This window comes from Petromyzon marinus, chromosome 2, assembly GCF_048934315.1.
Source record: "Petromyzon marinus isolate PM22_M1 ecotype Great Lakes invasive population chromosome 2, UKy_Petmar_22M1.pri1.0, whole genome shotgun sequence".
NCBI classification, from domain to species: Eukaryota; Metazoa; Chordata; class Hyperoartia; order Petromyzontiformes; family Petromyzontidae; genus Petromyzon; species Petromyzon marinus.
Window position 1 is genome coordinate 16,261,890 of NC_133668.1, and position 22,661 is coordinate 16,284,550.

General features: G+C 42.7%; 1 protein-coding gene across 2 annotated transcripts in view; it reads left to right on the forward strand.

The window, feature by feature from the left end:
- Nucleotides 1-457: 457 nt before the first annotated feature.
- Nucleotides 458-22,661, forward strand: part of LOC116946120 (NXPE family member 4-like) — a 33,704-nt gene continuing 11,500 nt past the window's right edge. For both annotated transcript variants that reach the window (XM_032961019.2, XM_032961002.2), the window contains exons 1-2: nucleotides 458-547; nucleotides 4,690-4,807. The gene's annotated coding sequence lies outside the window, so the exon portion shown is untranslated. The remainder of the gene's footprint in view (nucleotides 548-4,689; nucleotides 4,808-22,661) is intronic.

A 22,661-nucleotide genomic window follows, 5' to 3' on the forward strand; every position in this document is an offset into this window, starting at 1 on the left:
CCGCACGTGCCCACCTGTCCAGATATCAATTATCTCTCTAATTGGCAATTGGGAACGTGAGATCAGAAACAAAATCGGCAGGGGAGGGAAGGGTTTATTTTCGCTATATTATTTTTTTTACAGGTGTGGGCTGCAAGTAAGGATGGCACCGCCCTCCTCACCACCGCGTCTCTACCTTTTTTTCCGAGAGGCTGCGGAATAAGTCGGCACCCCCGTGAAGGGAGCGCGTCCCCCCCCCCCACCTCACCTCGTCCGCCAGCTGGTGTTAATCCCAAAGACTTCGCCCCCTCGCTCCTGGGGACGAACAATGCCGCCCCTGATGATGACATCCTTGGGACTTGGATCGTTCGCCTCCTCGTCCGTGCGCGCGCGGGCATCGCGTGGTTCGTGGTCGAGATGGGATAACGAGACGCCGATCGGCTGGGTCGGCTGCAGGGAGGTTTTGAGGGGTTGCAAAGGGGATGAGGATGACTTCTTGGGGCTTTGGTAATTTTCTGACTCGGAGGAGACGGAGCTTCCCAATTCATGTACTCCCACTTGGTACCAGGTAACTCCGATCGACGAACGGGTGGGCACCTCGTCGCGGTGATCGGGCCCTCTGCCCGTGCGCTCCCGGCCTGGATGCCCTTTACATAACGGGGTTTTACTGGTAGGAACGAAGTTGTAAACTGAGTGTACCAGCCTGCAATAGATTAATGTGTCCGTCCGTCCCCTTTCAATACTTTAACGAAGTGAAATCTCGTGCTGTTGGGTGTAAAATCAGCGACAGTGCAGAGACTTGTCCTACCAGCCCACCCTGCAGGGACCTGTTAAAACTCCTGCCACCAGCGGTGGAGCCTCTATAGTGGAGGGTGACACCCTTCCAGTGACACGCAACTAAAAAAAAGCTCCTCTTGCAACTACAATTACTAAAATCCAGGGTTTCTTTTAAACTACGGTCCTGGCCGTTTTAATTCGTGACATGCAGAGCGCTCCATGTGCACAGGCAAAGTCTAAGACCTACCTGTGGGGATTAGAGAGCACATTATATTGAGCTAATATATATTTAAAGATGTCTTTCACAGCGGGTCTCTGATTACGTCAGTTCCAAACCCCGCTGAACTGTATTTGAGGAATTGCTAGCACGGCATTGTGTAGTGTGAAAATCTAAAATTAAAATGACTTTTTTTCGATTTAAAGCTTTCGTGACTGCAAGGATTCATCTTCTTTGGTTCTTTCGGTAAGGTCACGTAGAATGAGAATAAAATAAAAAAAAATAAAACACAAAATTCTCACAATTTTATTGTGTTTTATTATTTTATTCTCATTCTACGTGACCTTACCGAAAGAACCAAAGAAGTTAAAATGACTTGCTATGGTGGCGTTGTATGTTCATGCACTTTTCTTTTGACGTGGCCTCCAAGGCAATTTCAAAATATTTGCCTTTTGGATATAAGGTAATAATAAAATTATAACGTATTTTAGTCCTCGTTGTTACTGATGGATATTTACGCTAACCATGTTTGCTGGAGTCGTATACGTCCAAACCAATTAAATAAGTGGTCATTAAGGTGTTGTCGTGCTGCTATAGCGAAGGAGCACAAGGTTCATAGCGATCTTGCGCCGGAGAGGCCTTCAACGAGCGATGGATAAATCCTGACCGATGATGCACCATCGCACTGTCTTTTTAATAGGCGTTAACTTGACGTTTTCAGTACTTCTCCATATATATAAAAGGCAAAGTTGTGATGATGTGTGTCTGTTCAAAATGTTTAGTGTACTTCCCGAAATGCAACAAACTTGAAATTTGCCATGTGGGTATTTCCAGACTGTACACCATGCAAAAATTATAAAAATACACTTTTTTTGGGGGGGGGGGGGGGGCTCAATAATGCATTTATTTTTTACACGGCAAGTGAGCTGTGCCGTCAAATCTGTCACGTGACCCGCGCATGTGGAAGCGTAACGCATTGTAGTGTAGCGGTTAGCGCGCTGTGTGTGTCTGTCTGTGTGTGGGGAGCAATAGTGTAGCGGTTCGCGCGACCCGGGTTCGATTCCCGCTCATGGCCAACACCAGTGACGATTATCTGAACCGGTCCCGGGCCTCCCCTAGGTCGACTCAGCCTCAAATGAGTACCTGGTGCGGTGTGTAACAATTGCCACTAGGGAGACAAAGGCGGTCGAGCGTGGTGCTGGCCACCCACCCCCTCGTGTACCGATCCGGCCTTCATAGGTGCTCGCTAACAGCACTTGCCCCTACAGTCTGTTAAGGCTTTACGGGGGATCTTTGTGGAAGCGTAACGCTGTGCGTGTCTGTGTGTGTGTCTGTGTGTCTGTGTGTCTGTGTGTCTGTGTGTGTGTGTGTCTGTGTGTGTGTGTCTGTGTGTGTGTGTCTGTGTGTGTGTGTCTGTGTGTGTGTGTCTGTGTGTGTGTGTCTGTGTGTGTGTGTCTGTGTGTGTGTGTCTGTGTGTGTGTGTCTGTGTGTGTGTGTCTGTGTGTGTGTGTCTGTGTGTGTGTGTCTGTGTGTGTGTGTCTGTGTGTGTGTGTCTGTGTGTGTGTCTGTGTGTGTGTGTCTGTGTGTGTGTGTCTGTGTGTGTGTGTGTGTCTGTGTGTGTGTGTCTGTGTGTGTGTGTCCGTGTGTGTGTGTCCGTGTGTGTGTGTCCGTGTGTGTGTGTCTGTGTGTGTGTGTCTGTGTGTGTGTGTCTGTGTGTGTGTGTCTGTGTGTGTGTGTCTGTGTGTGTGTGTCTGTGTGTGTGTGTGTGTGTGTCTGTGTGTATGTGTGTCTGTGTGTGTCTGTGTGTGTCTGTGTGTGTCTGTGTGTGTCTGTGTGTGTCTGTGTGTCTGTGTGTGTCTGTGTGTGTCTGTGTGTGTCTGTGTGTCTGTGTGTGTCTGTGTGTGTCTGTGTGTCTGTGTGTGTCTGTGGAAGCGTAACGCATTGTAGTGTAGTGGTAAGCACACTGTGTGTATGGGTGTCTGTGTCTGTCTGTGTGTGTGACTGGCTCCAGTTTAACAGCAGACGTCTCACTCCGAATCAGTCGAGCGGCAATATATTTTCATCGGTTGCGTAACGCTGTGCGGAAGCTACCTGGTCTGTCGCTCCGCACGAAGCTTCAGGTCTTCTCAGCCACGGTCATTCCCTCCATTCTCTACGCTTGCGAAACGTGAACCCCCCTAATGGAACATCTTCGCCGGTTAGAAACATTTAGGCTGGCCTGCTTACGATCCATCCTGGGTTTGACCAGGCTGGATTGTGTGAGGAGCTCACAAATCCTTGAAAGATCTGGGCAAGGTCCCATCGGTGAGCTCCTCCGGCGGGCAAGGCTGCGATGGCTGGGTCATGTAGCCTGCATGCCCAGCCACCGCCTGCCGAAACAGCTTTTGTTCGGCCGGATCGAGGGGGCTAAACGGGCGCGGCACGGGCTAGAGAAGAGATGGAGTGATGTGGTACAGGAGGACGTGGAGCTGAGTGGACTTGCCCATGACTGGTACCAGCGGTGTCAAGATCGGCCTCTGTGGAGGAGGCTCGTGAAGGATGCTACTGGGCAGTTGGAGGCAGTCGCCCTCCAACAACAACGGAGGGCGGAGGAGCGACGCTCACAACAACGAGCGGAGCGCCGGGTGGCTAAAGCACAGCAGGTTGGCACAGTAGGGGGCACAGGTGGTGCATCAGCCAGTCATCTCAGTCAGTCGACCCGTGGCACCTGGGTCTGCCCCGTGACCTCCTGCCAGCGGGCGTTCGACACTTCACGTGGCCTCAGGGTGCACATAGCCTGGCACAAGCGTCGTGGTGACGTCACCGCCACTTAGTGGCGAATGGCGGTTGTTGTGGAAGTGTAACGCATTGTAGTGTAGTGGTTAGCGCGCCGCGCTACGAACCCGAGTTTCGATTCCCGCTCACCACCTGTGACAATTATTTGAACCGGTCCTGGGCCTCCCCTAGGTCGACTCAGCCTCTAAACGATTAACTGGTGTGCTGTGTGAACATCGCCACTGGGGAGACAAAGGCGGCCGGGCGTGGTGAATCCAAGTCCCGGGCGAAGCCGGGTAGTAAAGCTAGTCGCCCATAAACTGGACGGATACGTATATCGGAGGCTGGTTCATAGCGATCTTGCGTCGTGACTACGAAACGAGTTATAAGATCTCCAATTTTTAAAACCCTTGCGTTAAAATGTTGGGAATGATAAATGTGATTTTAAATAACTTTACATGTTGTCACCACCTCAGCCACTCGTAATTTATCAGCGCACGCTTACAGAAATTGTAATTTCGCATCTTGTTCACACCAGATGTGTTGCACTTGCAGAATGGATTTAAAAAAAACTGCAATTGGCTCTGCAGAAGCCTGCCAAATGAGTTTTCTGGTCCATGCTGACTTCACAACATTACACACGTGCTGTTAAACCATGCTTAATGAGCGACTACTATGACCCATTCCTCTTGGAGTGCTTTCTTTTTAAACGCCACCTTAGTCTTAACGTGACGGCTTAATGTTATGTTACGGAGACCTGGCGATGTCTCGGGTGAAAGGCAAAGCCCCAAACTGTTATTTTTAATTTTAGCTTTTCCCAAATAAATTTTTAAGCTCCCTTGAAGCGGTCCGATTGATTTCTGGTTACGTATACATGGGTGAAAAAACAATATATAACTGTTTGAAAATTGTACACACTTTTTGTCGTCAAACCAGTTTCTTTTGTGTTGTATTTCCAAAAGGGTAAGACGCCACGGACCTCCCCCAGAAGGGCGGAGGAGGTTGTGCGCAGCTTGGACGAGACGGTGCTTGAGACATTTTATTGATCTCGCGTCAACAAGGCAACGTTACAGCAAGCAGGTTGGTGTGGAAATGTATTTCGCGAATATGTTGAGTAGCTGGGGTTTTTTTTTTACAAACCCCCAGGGACCAAGCCTAAAGTTGTGGTCAATCAAACTTCCGTCATGTATAGGCAACGGTTGTTGCGTCGTGGGATCGTGGGTCTGGCCCAACCTAAAGGTTTATTTTTTTTATGAATTCGGCAAAGTGTAACCAAAGCAGTGGCAATCGGACGGATGATTCCCCGGTAGCAAGGTTTGGGAGCCGTGACGCACGCGTAACGATGGTTGCTGTCACACTGGAGCGGGCAAGACATCCTTCATAATGGTCTCGTGTGTGTGTGTAGAGTACTCGACACCATTTGTCAAATAACACTGCCTTTTTAAAGGAGATTGAGGTGATGTGTTTGAGGCATTGACCACTTCAAATAGCACTTGGACGGAGTGGACGGAATCTTTATTTAGGCTGGAGGAATCCGATGAGCCATGAAGGTCTTTCACAGATGTCCAGTAGGTTAAAGACTGCGTGTGTACGCCATTGTTTGGGTGTGATGCCAATTATTATTTCCACCGAATATAATCAAACTTTAATATCAATGGGGTGCTTGGATACGGGCTACGTGTTCTCGTGTAGCAAGTTTTCTCCCTGGTCGTCACCAATGGCTGCACAGCATCACGGTTATGTGGTTCTTTAAATTGGCCCATTGACCAATACATGAAAACATGTAGACCGTTGAAAGGGAATAGCGACATATCGAATTGTGGAAACCGAACCCGAGGCTATGACCGGCAGGATTGTAACATTGCCTAATGCTTTGCGAGCGAAGAAAATAAGCGGCATTAGTTGTCAGACGAATACAGTCATGTACCGTGCGATATTTTTCAAGTCTTTACACTGAATACCAATGCATACAGTATCTTACTAAGACATACTGTACTCAAATGTTAATATGCTATATACATTTTGATTCATAATAAAGGTTTTTGGGTTAGATCGCGTTTATTTATAAATGTGTCGTAACCCTCCACCACCCGACACGGCCAATCAGCAAAGAAAAGTGTCACGTTGACAAAAGACAAATAATTCACTACTTCAGCCCACCGGTGTGTTGAAGAGTTAATCCACATTTACAGTTTGAGTACGACGTTTCGCTGGTAAATACTTCCAGCATCATCGGGCAATTCGCCAGAATGGTAAAGCCCTCGCTTGCTCCCGGTTTTATATAGAGCAGAAGAGTGACGTCATCACTTAACTCATCAGGTGCAGTGATTAGAGGCGGAGGGGGGGGTAATGTAATTATATAATCGATTAGTAATCAGTCATTGGTTATGATTAGTAATGAGTTGTAGATTAGTAATTCTTTAAATCAAAATGTAATGTGTATTATTTAATAATACGCTTCCAGGCCGCACTGAGCCGGTAGCTGTCAGAGCGATTAAAGTTATTCTTGTTCCTCTCAATTTCAATGGATTCTCTAATTAGTCTTTGCCAGTAATAATTAGTTTTACACACCACTGCAACATTGTCAAAATCAATTGAGTGTCCTTGTTGACAAGCATGTTCTGCCACTGCCGACAGTTGTGTTTGAGATAATTTAATATTTCTCTGATGTTCTTTTAGTCTTACGCTGATGTTACGTCCCGTCTGCCCAATGTAGCAGCTGCCACATGAACAATTAATCCGATATACACCTTCTGTTGATAGTTTAGGTAATGCGTCTTTAGTGCAAGATACTAGTTTTTGAATTTTGTGTACTGTACCAAATCTTACTGTAATGTTTTGCTTTTGCAAAACGCGGGCTAATTTGTCAGTTACTCCTGAGATATATGGAATTTTTTATTGTTTTAACAATCTGGTCGCTTTCAGTAGTATTGCTTTGCGATCGTGATTTGGCATTCAGTGCTCTGTTAATTTGAGCATTATTGTAGCCATTCTGTCGTAGTGCGTCTTTAACGTGTTTAATCTCTCTCACTAGACTCTCACCATCTGACACTGTTTTTGCCCGATGCACGAGCGTCTTAATAAGAGAGGATTTTTGAGCTGGATGATGATGTGATTCTGCATTCAGATAGGCATCAGTGTGCGTTTGCTTTCTGTAAACGCTGTGTGTTATTTTACTGTTTAGGCCATGTCCAAGCAAAATATCTAGGAATGGGAGTGTATTATTCACCTCCATTTCCATGGTGAACTGGATGGCCGGGTTTTGTGCATTGAGATGATTTAGAAAATCATTAAGTGTATCTTTACCATGTGGCCAGACAACCAAAGTGTCATCCACATACCTAAACCAAAAGGATGGTTTTAATGTGCTCGAGGCAAGTGCTCTTATTTCAAAGTTTTCCATGTACAAATTTGCTATAGCAGGGGATAAAGGAGAACCCATTGCTGCTCCTTCCTTTTGTTTAAAGAAATCCCCTCTCCATAAGAAGTAAGTGTTATTTAAGCAATGGCCAGCAAGTTTCGGAATATCTTTTTGTAAACCGGTATTCTTTACTAGTGTATCAAGTAATTTAAGCGATTCGTCCACTGGAACCTTAGTGAATAGAGAAATCACATCAAAGCTTACCAGAATATCATCAGGAGTAAGTTTAATATCTTTAATCACATTCACAAGATGTTCTGAATTTTTTATGAATGAAGATGTCTTACCGATGTAGGGCTGTATTTGTTTGGTTATATATTTTGCCAATTGATATGTGGCAGAGCCAATTGTACTGACTATGGGTCGTAATGGGATGCCGATTTTATGAATCTTTGGTAGCCCATAGAGTCTAGGTGGTTTTGAGGCCCTTGGCTTAATTAGGTATTGCTCATTTTTAGGGATTAATGAATTTGCAATTATTGCAGTGGTCTTACGTTCTAAAGTATTAGTTGGATCTCGTTTAATTTTAATGTAGGTACTTTCCTCTAGTAAATTTCTAATTTTATTATCATAATCGGCTCGTGACATCAGTACAGTAGTGCGGCCTTTATCAGCTGCTAGGATTTGGATATCCTTATTTACACGCAGCTCTCTTAAGGCTTTTGCCTCGTTAGAGCTAATATTTACTTTTGGAACTTTGCTATTCTCAATTATTTTAGCAACCTCATGTCTAGTCATCTCTGCCTCATTATGTGGAAGGAGTCTAACTGCTGATTCTACCTCAGCAATTATCTCATCCACTGGAATTGTGCATGGGGTAACGGCAAAGTTAAGGCCTTTAGAAAGGATAGAGACCATGTCACCGGTTAATACAGTGTTGGTCAAGTTCAGTACAGTTTTGTTTTTACATTTTTGGTTTTCAGTAGGGATTTGTTTATTATGTAGTCTAGAAAATTTATTAATTTGGTTAGTTTTTGTTAGTTTAAACACATTATCAGCCGATTGTTGTGTTATGTTATCGATTATATTCCAATAATGCATAGATACACTATTGCTTATATCTAAGTGTAACTGCTTTAGCGATTCCGAAATGTAAGATAATTCACTCCTATTGTGCTGTATTCTCTCTATTAATAATAATTCGCTAGCTTTGTGTAGTATTTGGTTAGCTTTAGAAGACTTTATGTGATGTGTTATTTTAACTGCGTTTGGTATTACCTTTGAATCTCTGCACCTTTTGAGGAACGCCAGTGAAGATATCAATTTCATCCGCTTAATGCGAAGCTTCTCCAATTTTCTGGTTTTAAGAAAAGTATCCTCCCCATAGAGGTTAGTCAGTTTAACACGTAGGCTTTCGCGACCAATATTATTCATAATAAAGGTTTTTGGGTTAGATCGCGTTTATTTATAAATGTGTCGTAACCCTCCACCACCCGACACGGCCAATCAGCAAAGAAAAGTGTCACGTTGACAAAAGACAAATAATTCACTACTTCAGCCCACCGGTGTGTTGAAGAGTTAATCCACATTTACAGTTTGAGTACGACGTTTCGCTGGTAAATACTTCCAGCATCATCGGGCAATTCGCCAGAATGGTAAAGCCCTCGCTTGCTCCCGGTTTTATATAGAGCAGAAGAGTGACGTCATCACTTAACTCATCAGGTGCAGTGATTAGAGGCGGAGGGGGGGGTAATGTAATTATATAATCGATTAGTAATCAGTCATTGGTTATGATTAGTAATGAGTTGTAGATTAGTAATTCTTTAAATCAAAATGTAATGTGTATTATTTAATAATACGCTTCCAGGCCGCACTGAGCCGGTAGCTGTCAGAGCGATTAAAGTTATTCTTGTTCCTCTCAATTTCAATGGATTCTCTAATTAGTCTTTGCCAGTAATAATTAGTTTTACACACCACTGCAACATTGTCAAAATCAATTGAGTGTCCTTGTTGACAAGCATGTTCTGCCACTGCCGACAGTTGTGTTTGAGATAATTTAATATTTCTCTGATGTTCTTTTAGTCTTACGCTGATGTTACGTCCCGTCTGCCCAATGTAGCAGCTGCCACATGAACAATTAATCCGATATACACCTTCTGTTGATAGTTTAGGTAATGCGTCTTTAGTGCAAGATACTAGTTTTTGAATTTTGTGTACTGTACCAAATCTTACTGTAATGTTTTGCTTTTGCAAAACGCGGGCTAATTTGTCAGTTACTCCTGAGATATATGGAATTTTTATTGTTTTAACAATCTGGTCGCTTTCAGTAGTATTGCTTTGCGATCGTGATTTGGCATTCAGTGCTCTGTTAATTTGAGCATTATTGTAGCCATTCTGTCGTAGTGCGTCTTTAACGTGTTTAATCTCTCTCACTAGACTCTCACCATCTGACACTGTTTTCGCCCGATGCACGAGCGTCTTAATAAGAGAGGATTTTTGAGCTGGATGATGATGTGATTCTGCATTCAGATAGGCATCAGTGTGCGTTTGCTTTCTGTAAACGCTGTGTGTTATTTTACCGTTTAGGCCATGTCCAAGCAAAATATCTAGGAATGGGAGTGTATTATTCACCTCCATTTCCATGGTGAACTGGATGGCCGGGTTTTGTGCATTGAGATGATTTAGAAAATCATTAAGTGTATCTTTACCATGTGGCCAGACAACCAAAGTGTCATCACTGCACCTGATGAGTTAAGTGATGACGTCACTCTTCTGCTCTATATAAAACCGGGAGCAAGCGAGGGCTTTACCATTCTGGCGAATTGCCCGATGATGCTGGAAGTATTTTCCAGCGAAACGTCGTACTCAAACTGTAAATGTGGATTAACTCTTCAACACACCGGTGGGCTGAAGTAGTGAAGTATTTGTCTTTTGTCAACGTGACACTTTTCTTTGCTGATTGGCCGTGTCAGGTGGTGGAGGGTTACGACACATTTATAAATAAACGCGATCTAACCCAAAAACCTTTATTATGAATAATATTGGTCGCGAAAGCCTACGTGTTAAACTGACTAACCTCTATGGGGAGGATACTTTTCTTAAAACCAGAAAATTGGAGAAGCTTCGCATTAAGCGGATGAAATTGATATCTTCACTGGCGTTCCTCAAAAGGTGCAGAGATTCAAAGGTAATACCAAACGCAGTTAAAATAACACATCACATAAAGTCTTCTAAAGCTAACCAAATACTACACAAAGCTAGCGAATTATTATTAATAGAGAGAATACAGCACAATAGGAGTGAATTATCTTACATTTCGGAATCGCTAAAGCAGTTACACTTAGATATAAGCAATAGTGTATCTATGCATTATTGGAATATAATCGATAACATAACACAACAATCGGCTGATAATGTGTTTAAACTAACAAAAACTAACCAAATTAATAAATTTTCTAGACTACATAATAAACAAATCCCTACTGAAAACCAAAAATGTAAAAACAAAACTGTACTGAACTTGACCAACACTGTATTAACCGGTGACATGGTCTCTATCCTTTCTAAAGGCCTTAACTTTGCCGTTACCCCACGCACAATTCCAGTGGATGAGATAATTGCTGAGGTAGAATCAGCAGTTAGACTCCTTCCACATAATGAGGCAGAGATGACTAGACATGAGGTTGCTAAAATAATTGAGAATAGCAAAGTTCCAAAAGTAAATATTAGCTCTAACGAGGCAAAAGCCTTAAGAGAGCTGCGTGTAAATAAGGATATCCAAATCCTAGCAGCTGATAAAGGCCGCACTACTGTACTGATGTCACGAGCCGATTATGATAATAAAATTAGAAATTTACTAGAGGAAAGTACCTACATTAAAATTAAACGAGATCCAACTAATACTTTAGAACGTAAGACCACTGCAATAATTGCAAATTCATTAATCCCTAAAAATGAGCAATACCTAATTAAGCCAAGGGCCTCAAAACCACCTAGACTCTATGGGCTACCAAAGATTCATAAAATCGGCATCCCATTACGACCCATAGTCAGTACAATTGGCTCTGCCACATATCAATTGGCAAAATATATAACCAAACAAATACAGCCCTACATCGGTAAGACATCTTCATTCATAAAAAATTCAGAACATCTTGTGAATGTGATTAAAGATATTAAACTTACTCCTGATGATATTCTGGTAAGCTTTGATGTGATTTCTCTATTCACTAAGGTTCCAGTGGACGAATCGCTTAAATTACTTGATACACTAGTAAAGAATACCGGTTTACAAAAAGATATTCCGAAACTTGCTGGCCATTGCTTAAATAACACTTACTTCTTATGGAGAGGGGATTTCTTTAAACAAAAGGAAGGAGCAGCAATGGGTTCTCCTTTATCCCCTGCTATAGCAAATTTGTACATGGAAAACTTTGAAATAAGAGCACTTGCCTCGAGCACATTAAAACCATCCTTTTGGTTTAGGTATGTGGATGACACTTTGGTTGTCTGGCCACATGGTAAAGATACACTTAATGATTTTCTAAATCATCTCAATGCACAAAACCCGGCCATCCAGTTCACCATGGAAATGGAGGTGAATAATACACTCCCATTCCTAGATATTTTGCTTGGACATGGCCTAAACGGTAAAATAACACACAGCGTTTACAGAAAGCAAACGCACACTGATGCCTATCTGAATGCAGAATCACATCATCATCCAGCTCAAAAATCCTCTCTTATTAAGACGCTCGTGCATCGGGCGAAAACAGTGTCAGATGGTGAGAGTCTAGTGAGAGAGATTAAACACGTTAAAGACGCACTACGACAGAATGGCTACAATAATGCTCAAATTAACAGAGCACTGAATACCAAATCACGATCGCAAAGCAATACTACTGAAAGCGACCAGATTGTTAAAACAATAAAAATTCCATATATCTCAGGAGTAACTGACAAATTAGCCCGCGTTTTGCAAAAGCAAAACATTACAGTAAGATTTGGTACAGTACACAAAATTCAAAAACTAGTATCTTGCACTAAAGACGCATTACCTAAACTATCAACAGAAGGTGTATATCGGATTAATTGTTCATGTGGCAGCTGCTACATTGGGCAGACGGGACGTAACATCAGCGTAAGACTAAAAGAACATCAGAGAAATATTAAATTATCTCAAACACAACTGTCGGCAGTGGCAGAACATGCTTGTCAACAAGGACACTCAATTGATTTTGACAATGTTGCAGTGGTGTGTAAAACTAATTATTACTGGCAAAGACTAATTAGAGAATCCATTGAAATTGAGAGGAACAAGAATAACTTTAATCGCTCTGACAGCTACCGGCTCAGTGCGGCCTGGAAGCGTATTATTAAATAATACACATTACATTTTGATTTAAAGAATTACTAATCTACAACTCATTACTAATCATAACCAATGACTGATTACTAATCGATTATATAATTACATTACCCCCCCCTCCGCCTCTAATCACTGCACCTGATGAGTTAAGTGATGACGTCCCTCTTCTGCTCTATATAAAACCGGGAGCAAGCGAGGGCTTTACCATTCTGGCGAATTGCCCGATGATGCTGGAAGTATTTACCAGCGAAACGTCGTACTCAAACTGTAAATGTGGATTAACTCTTCAACACACCGGTGGGCTGAAGTAGTGAATTATTTGTCTTTTGTCAACGTGACACTTTTCTTTGCTGATTGGCCGTGTCGGGTGGTGGAGGGTTACGACACATTTATAAATAAACGCGATCTAACCCAAAAACCTTTATTATGAATAATATTGGTTGCGAAAGCCTACGTGATATACATTTTGATTTAAAGCTTTCGTGACTGCAGTGATTCATATTCTTGGTTCTTTCGGTAAAGTCACGTTGAAGGGAAACAATAAAATATATTTTATTATTTTATTGTTTCCCTTTAACGTGACTTTACCGTGACTTTACCGAAAGAACCAATAATAAAATATATTTTATTGTTTCCCTTCAACGTGACTTTACCGAAAGAACCAAGAATATGCTATATACAGTGAGGGAAAAAAGTATTTGATCCCCTGCTGATTTTGTACGTTTGCCCACTGACAAATAAATGATCAGTCTATAATTTTAATGGTAGGTTTATTTGAACAGTGAGAGACAGAATAACAACAAAAATCCAGAAAAACGCATGTCAAAAATGTCTGTGTGTGTGTGAGATGTGTGCAAACCTGGTGGCCAACTACAAGAAACGTCTGACCTCTGTGATTGCCAACAAGGGTTTTGCCACCAAGTTCTAAGTCATGTTTTGCAGAGGGGTCAAATACTTATTTCCCTCATTAAAATGCAAATAAATTTATAACATTTTTGACATGCGTTTTTCTGGATTTTGTTGTTGTTATTCTGTCTCTCACAAATAAACATACCATTAAAATTATAGACTAATCATTTCTTTGTCAGTGGGCAAACGTACAAAATCAGCAGGGGATCAAATATTTTTTTCCCTCGCTGTATCAGACCTGTCTTTTTAATATCACCGTAGAGTTAAACGGTGATAGAGGGGCTGTCCATAAATGACGTCACGCGATTTTGGACGATTTTTGACCCCCCCTCATCACACGGCGTCACAAAAAGTCAGACCCCCCCCCCTCAAATATGACATCACAAAGCTCTACCCCCCCCCCCCCCCCAAATAAAACATGCTTCAAATCGCTTTAAACTATTGTCATCAGGTGGGACTCGAAATTCAATAAATCTAGGAGCAATCCTGGAAAAGCAGTTGCGAGTAGCAATATCGTCAATACCAGCTAACATCATCAATACCAGCTAACATCATCAATACCAGCTAACATCGTCAATACCAGCTAACATCATCAATACCAGCTAACATCATCAATACCAGCTAACATCATCAATACCAGCTAACATCGTCAATACCAGCTAATATCGTCAATACCAGCTAACATCATCAATACCAGCTAACATCGTCAATACCAGCTAACATCATCAATACCAGCTAACATCGTCAATACCAGCTAACATCATCAATGCCAGCTAACATCACCACACGCCTCACCAAAGAGAAGCAGTTCCAGCCATCGCATTCGGGTTGAGTTAATTAAATGTTTGACCAAATATAACAGGCTAATTTTTTAAGTTGATAATTTTGTATAGCCCGCGAATTATGTTATGAATATACAAATGGCCCTTGGCAGAAAAAAAGGTTCCTTAGCCCTGTTGTCGGAGAAAACATTTATTAAAAAGTCTATTTAATTCAGTAGAACGTGTTGTCTATATTTATTTAAAGTTGCGCATTTTGATGTGACGTCACATTTCGCAATCGACCCCTCCCTCGTCACACATTGTCACAAATGTCTGACCCCCACCCCACCCTAGGTGCGTGACGTCAATTATGGACGGCCGCCATAGAGACCATTCATTGCAAACACAACCATCGCACCACATGGCTTGGGTTCCTCCTAAAGGAACTGGAACCTTAAATCCACATGAACACAAACGGGCTGCTGCACTCTTAATATATAAACAGACAATTCAAGACAAGGCGACTGGCCATGTAACACAAACTATGGCCCATGCAGTGAACCAGTGTAGTCTGCACTCCTTCGATGGAGGAACGGCAAAACTACACCCAAGTTTCCTGAAACCCTCGTGGCAATCAAGCCTCAACATTGCCATTTGTCCCCCTGAACATTGCCACACGTAAGAATGCAATAATTTACCAATTATAATTCAATACGGAAGACGCACTGCTGCGTTAGCTTTTTGCTCTTCATATTTTCTTGAAAGGAAGTCATTTGTATGTACAGTATGAAATGGAAGGTTGGAAAAGCAAGCTTTTCTATTTATGCATCGCACTACGTAATCTTCCGTGAATATTTCTCAAATTGCAACATCAAAATAACTGAGTTACAGTATGATTGGCAAATCAATGTTTCCACAATGGTATGCTGTGAATCCATACTAGGGCTGAACGATTGATCGATTTCAATGGAAATCACAATTTGAAACAATGCGATTAACAAATCGCAAAAGCTGAGATTTTTTGCGTTTTGAAAAGTCCTATTACTTACTGGAATTATTTTATTATTTTAACTTTAATTATTTAACTTAACAATTGTTCTATGTTTGATTGTTCTATTTCAATTAAAACGTTATAATGAATACATATTGGAAGCAATTCATATCTTTTAAGTTCTCATCCTTGCATTAGAATATATAGAGCAGTTCATATGTTGATGGTATCACGTGGTAATGCTCCATCACACGTTTTACAGCTATTACACAGTGAATATTGAACTGAAGCTTGACTTAAAAAAAATAATAACAAGTCAAATAGCAATTGCAATATCTGTCAGAAAAATCGCAATTCGATATTTTCCCCAAATCGTTCAGCCCTAATCCATACAGCCTTCTGACTTAAATGCAACTGTTTTCAGACCATTTAAGGTATTGTTGAAAATGTAACGGCAACAAATCATACCGAAGGAAAGTGTGGTTGGACGTTTATTCATTGGTCATTTGCAACGAAAGCCCCTTCGTCACACCGTGCCAATTGGAACTGGATAGAAAGCCGTACATCTCGTGCCAAACGATTGCACAACGACACGAGTGTGCCAGCTGGTCAATCTTTAACGTCTTCTCATCCTCCCTCTCAGCGGCTTTTGGCTGCCAACCAAAAAAAACCGGTAACTGCATCGCGCGCTTTTCCGATGCGCTTCTGCGGCCGTCTAAGAATACTTCCGATATCATGAAGCTGCTGGAGCTATATGCACTTTTAAATCTAGATTGAAAACTTTTATTTTAAAACTGCTTTGTGTTTAGTTTACGTGCGAACGTTCAACATGCATCGTTTACAGATCGCTTAGCGCCGCTTTTGTCTGCGTTCGCGCGAGTTCTCCCGGCGTTTCAAAGGCGAGCTGGAACATACAAGTTACAACACGTGTGTTGTAACGTGTGGGAATGTGCCTCGCATTGTTAAGGGGGCTGTAGCGTGCAGTAGTTACCGTGCTGCGCTACGAACCCGGGGTGATTGCAAGGGTCCTGCTGGTAAATATTGCTTACACAATGCATTTCCCGTGCAACATTCAGTGGAAGGGTGATCACAATGCCACTTAAACAGAAATGCACCGAATTTCAATTAAAAGAGGAATAATTGCCCTTCTGGAAGCTCCGAACGGCATCTCAGATGACATGTTGAACATATCCCAAGACAAAGTAACATCTGCACGTACTAAAGACAGTCTTGGTGTTTAAATCCATCTACCTCAATGCTAATGCAAATGTAAGATGTAATCAGATATTAAAGTTTTAAAATCCAAGAATAAACGCGGCCCATTCTTTATATCAAAACTTCGAATAGAAACAATTCTTTAGACCTTTGCCAGTACCAAAATGTAATAATAGGGTTTTTCCCCTTTTTTCTGGCAACAAAACTGAAACCTTTTTACAAGGATTCATGTTACTGCATTAACCACAACACAAGGCCGTTTGTGTTGTGGCCGAAACGTCGTGATTTTTTGTTAATTTTTTTGTTATTTTATTTTCACCTACGTGACTTTACCCAATAGAACCAAAGAATATGGATCTTAGCAGTCACGAAAGCTTTAAATCTAGAATTAACCACAATACCTGCAAAGGAAAGCCATCCCTTGGTGTGGACCAATAAGTTTCAAGGACAATGCATATATTATCATAGTATGTTTCTTGTTTGCATTTTGACTGCAGGTTTTGTGGTTAATGCAGACATGAATCCTTGTAAAAAGGTTTCAGTTTTGTTGCCAGAAAAAAGGGGAAAACCCCTATTATTAGAAACACAATTGTTACTTAAAGAATACATTTTAAAACAACCACGAAATGTTTAAAAGTATTTTAGATACCATTTTATTGTGCTGGTGAAGTGGTGCCAGAGTTCACACTGGTATGAACCAAGTGACCTAACCGGATTCCCCCTTGCGCCGACCTGGTGGTCTAGCTGCCCTGTGCTCTCTGCCTATTGTCACAAATGTGCCTATTGTCAGCATTGCTCCTTTTGCCCTCTGATTTGGAGGGCAGCTGCCTCTAACTGCCCAGAAGCGTCCATAACAAGCCTCTGCCACAGTGACCAATCTTGACACTCCCTGGTACCGGTTGTTAGCATGTCCAGTCCCGGCTCCTTTAATGCGGGTTTCCCAATGCATCCTCGAACAATTCAAGATAAATCCAGTATGGATGATTGGCTTGCCTGTTGGCATACAGTGAGGGAAAAAGTATTTGATCCCCTGCTGATTTTGTACGTTTGCTCACTGACAAAGAAATGATCAGTCTATAATTTTAATCGTAGGTTTATTTGAACAGTGAGAGAGAGAATAACAACAATAAAAATCCAGAAAAACGCATGTCAAAAATGTTATGAATTGATTTGCATTTTAATGAGGGAAATAAGTATTTGACCCCCCCTCAATCAGAAAGATTTCTGGCTCCCAGGTGTATTTTATACAGGTAACGAGCTGAGATTAAGAGCACACTCTTAAAGGGAGTGCTCCTAATCTCAGCTTGTTACCTGTATAAAAGGCACCTGTCCACAGAAGCAATCAACCAATCATATTCCAAACTCTCCACCATGGCCAAGACCAAAGAGCTCTCCAAGGATGTCTGGGACAAGATTGTAGACCTACACAAGGCTGGAATGGGCTACAAGACCATTGTCAAGTAGCTTGGTGAGAAGGTGACAACAGTTGGTGCGATTATTCGCAAATGGAAGAAACACAAAATAACTGTCAGTCTCCCTCGGCCTGGGGCTCCATGCAAGTTCTCACCTCGTGGAGGTGCAATGATCATGATAACGGTGAGGGATCATCCCAGAACTACACGGGATGATCTTGTCAATGATCTCAAGGCAGCTGGGACCATAGTCACCAAGAAAACAATTGATAACACTACACCGTGAAGGACTGAAATCCTGCAGCGCCCGCAAGGTCCCCCTGCTCAGGAAAGCACATATACATGCCCGTCTGAAGTTTGCCAATGAACATCTGAATGATTCAGAGGACAACTGGGTGAAAGTGTTGTGGTCAGATGAGACCAAAATGGAGCTCTTTGGCATCAACTCAACTCGCCGTGTTTGGAGGAGGAGGAATGCTGCCTATGACCCCAAGAACACCATCGCCACCGTCAAACATGGAGGTGGAAACATGCTTTGGGCGTGTTTTTCTGCTAAGGGGACAGGACAACTTCACCGCATCAAAGGGAATATGGACGGGGCATGTACCGTCAAATCTTGGGTGAGAACCTCCTTCCCTCAGCCAGGGCATTGAAAATGGGTCGTTGATGGGTATTCCAGCATGACAATGACCCAAAACACACGCCCAAGGCAACAAAGGAGTGACTCAAGAAGAAGCACATTAAGGTCCTGGAGTGGCCTAGCCAGTCTCCAGACCTTAATCCCATAGAAAAATCTGTGGAGGGAGCTGAAGGTGCGAGTTGCCAAACGTCAGCCTCGGAACCTTAATGACTTGGAGAAGATCTGCAAAGAGGAGTGGGACAAAATCCCTCCTGAGATGTGTGCAAACCTGGTGGCCAACTACAAGAAACGTCTGACCTCTGTGATTGCCAACAAGGGTTTTGTCACCAAGTACTAAGTCATGTTTTGCAGAGGGGTCAAATACTTATTGTCCTCATTAAAATGCAAATCAATTTATAACATTTTTGATATGCGTTTTTCTGGATTTTGTTGTTATTCTGTCTCTCACTGTTCAAATAAACCTACCATTAGGTAAAAGTATAGACTGATCATTTCTGTGTCAGTGGGCAAACGTACAAAATCAGCAGGGGATCGATTACTTTTTTTCCCTCACTGTAGGTGCATGTTTTAAAGCTGACGCAGAGGCATTGCTATCGGGTATAGAAACAAATGAAGGCTAAATTATGTGCGGGTGCAGTCAACAGGTGTGTCCCGACAGGTTAACCATGTGTAGTGGCCCTATTGACGTCGGAGACTGTTCACTTGAGGCAACACGTATTTATTACAGACGCTTCAATTACAGTGGCGAATCTGATACTTGAAGAGGTAACGGCCTCTTCACCCGTACTTCTATAGAGGGAACGGTTCCCCGAGCTTTAGCCCACGCTAGCTCCCTGGTTCCCTCTATCCTGGTCCTCTCTCAGGAGGCTATCTGACCTGGCCCAGCTTCGGCGCAGGTCCCGATCACCAGCCACACGAGTCGGGCCCTCAGAAGGACATCGGGCCTCGCGGCTCTGGTGTCGCACCCTGGCTTGCTTTGCCCGGCCCTCAAAAGGGCAGCGAGTTGAAGGAGTTCCATGGTCTGGCGAGTCGATCTTCATTCTTCACTGACTCTTCATCTTGACTGAGTCGAACTAGCTCTCAGCTCCCCGGGTCCCACCTTTTATACTGTCCCTCACTGAGGGGTGGGGCTGGGAGGGATCACAGCGTCCCCCACAGCCCCCCAGGGTGGTGGCCGTAGCGGACGTGTAATGTGGCCACCGTTATACAACCGCGTGTCACCCTCCCGTAACACCTCTATACATGTACAGCGATGGAAAAAAGTATTTGATCCCCTGCTGATTTTGTACGTTTGCCCACTGACAAAAAAAATGATCAGTCTATAATTTTAATGGTAGGTTTATTTGAACAGTGAGAGACAGAATAACAACAAAAAAATCCAGAAAAACGCATGTCAAAAATGTTATAAATTGATTTGCATTTTAATGAGGGAAATAAGTATTTGACCCCTCTGCAAAAAACATGACTTGGTACTTGGTGGCAAACCCCTTGTTGGCAATCACAGAGGTCAGACGTTTCTTGTAGTTGGCCACCAGGTTTGCACATATCTCAGGAGGGATTTTGTCCCACTCCTCTTTGCAGATCTTCTCCAAGTCATTAAGATTTCGAGGCTGACGTTTGGCAACTCGAACCTTCAGCTCCGTCCACAGATTTTCTATGCGATTAAGGTCTGGAGACTGGCTAGGCCACTCCAGGACCTTAATGTGCTTCTTCTTGAGCCACTCCTTTGTTGCCTTGGCCGTGTGTTTTGGGTCATTGTCATGCTGGAATACCCATCCACGACCCATTTTCAATGCCCTGGCTGAGGGAAGGAGGTTCTCACCCAAGATTTGACGGTACATTGCCCTGTCCATCGTCCCTTTGATGCGGTGAAGTTGTCCTGTTCCCTTAGCAGAAAAACACCCCCAAAGCATAATGTTTCCCCCTCCCAGACTAAATATTTTCCGAAGTTCAGCCCCGGGCAGCTCCGATTGAACTTAAGCTTTGCCCCCCAGGCATTAGGGGGCAGTGTAGGCCTGGATCACATTGATTATATTGGTAAAAAGACAAAAATAAAAATTGGTTTTCTGTATCGACACAAGCACTGCTTCCCCCCAATGTTCCGTTTGGTATTGATAAAAGCTACCATACTGCCTCTACTCGACTACTGTGACATCGTGTATAAATCAGCCCCAAGTACTGTACTGAAGAAGCTTGATTCCATCTATCACTCGGCCTTAAGATTTACATTGAACTGCCCATATAGGACTCACCACTGTGATCTCTTCAAACTTAACATCTCTTAATGTTCGACGGCTTGTGCACCAGATCGTATTTATTCACGATGTACTTACAAAAAAATCCGCAGACTACCTGCTGGATCTCCTCTCTGTTTCAAAGAACAAATTTGACCTCAGGTTTTCGCTCATTTACCAGCTTCACATTCCCTATTGCCGTACAAAAACTGGAGGAAGGTCCTTTGCTATTGATGCCCCCAGGGTCTGGAAAGCTATTGCCAATAAACTGCAACTTGAATCGCTACCAATGAGATCTTCTCTCAAAACTGCTCTAGAGGAGTTGTACACCTCTAGCTGCCACTGCTATTCATTGGCGTAAAATAAAATGAAATGTTTCGCTCCGGATGACGCTGCAAAGTATTATCTGTATTTTGATTTAGCGTACTGTACTTAAAGGTGCATTGAAAATTTTGATACTCCGACTGATGCTTCTGTTGTTGTGGAGTAACTCATCCAGCCAGCTATGGCCCTAGGATTTGGTGTTACATGTTTTTTATGTAGTTTATTGTAAAAATTCGGTCACAGTCCCTATGGTCACTGTTACGTTGCAATTATGGCTTTATTTTTTGGTGATTTCGAAAAGTTTTTTGGTTTGGACATGTTTGTTTTGTTGTAGTACGGAGTTAGACTGATGGCCTTATTCTAAGTTTTCTTGTGGTTGTTGTTGTTTGACTTGCATCCCACTGGGATTTTTTTGCACACAGCGTTGGTGTACGGTGCTTTTTTCAGGAATATTTTCCTGTTTTTTTTTAAAATGGATTTTCTGTTTGCACAGTCACATAGTCACTTTAAGATGTTTTCTTGTTCGTGGTTTTGTTTTTTTATTGTTGTTGTTGCACCCGATTCAAGAGCCGAATGGCTCACAGGGCTATACCAAAATAAATAAATAAACTGAAACTGAATAAACTGGGTCATAGGCAGCATTCCTCCTCCTCCAAACACGGCGAGTTGAGTTGATGCCAAAGAACTCCATTTTGGTCTCATCTGACCACAACACTTTCACCCAGTTGTCCTCTGAATCATGCAGATGTTCATTGGCAAACTTCAGACGGGCATGTATATGTGCTTTCTTGAGCAGTGGGACCTTGCGGGCACTGCAGGATTTCAGTCCTTCACGGCGTAGTGTGTTACCAATTGTTTTCTTGGTGACTATGGTCCCAGCTGCCTTGAGATCATTGACAAGATCCTCCCGTGTAGTTCTAGGCTGATTCCTCACCGTTCTCATGATCATTGCAACTCCACGAGGTGAGATCTTGCATGGAGCCCCAGGTCGAGGGAGATTGACAGTCTTTTGTGTTTCTTCCATTTGTGAATAATCGTACCAACTGTTGTCACCTTCTCACCAAGCTGCTTGGGAATGGTCTTGTAGCCCATTCCAGCCTTGTGTAGGTCTACAATCTTGTCCCTGACATCCTTGGAGAGCTATTTGGTCTTGGCCATGGTGGAGAGTTTGGAATCTGATTGATTGATTGCTTCTGTGGACAGGTGTCTTTTACTGGTAGGAACGAAGTTGTAAACTGAGTGTACCAGCCTGCAATAGATTAATGTGTCCGTCCGTCCGTCCCCTTTCAATACTTTAACGAAGTGAAATCTCGTGCTGTTGGGTGTAAAATCAGCAATAGACAGCGCAGAGACTTGTCCTACCAGCCCACCCTGCAGGGACCTGTTATACAGGTAACAAGCGGAGATTAGGAGCACTCCCTTTAAGAGTGTGCTCCTAATCTCAGCTCGTTACCTGCATAAAAGACACCTGGGAGCCAGAAATCTTTCTGATTGAGAGGGGTAAAATACTTATTTCCCTCATTAAAATGCAAATCAATTTATAACATTTTTGACATGCGTTTTTCTGGATTTTGTTGTTATTCTGTCTCTCACTGTTCATGATCATTTCTTTGTCAGTGGGCAAACGTACAAAATCAGGAGGGGATCAAATACTTTTTTCCCTGACTGTATGCTAATGGCCTTTATAATTCACTGTAACATTTTTTTGGTTCCAGGGTA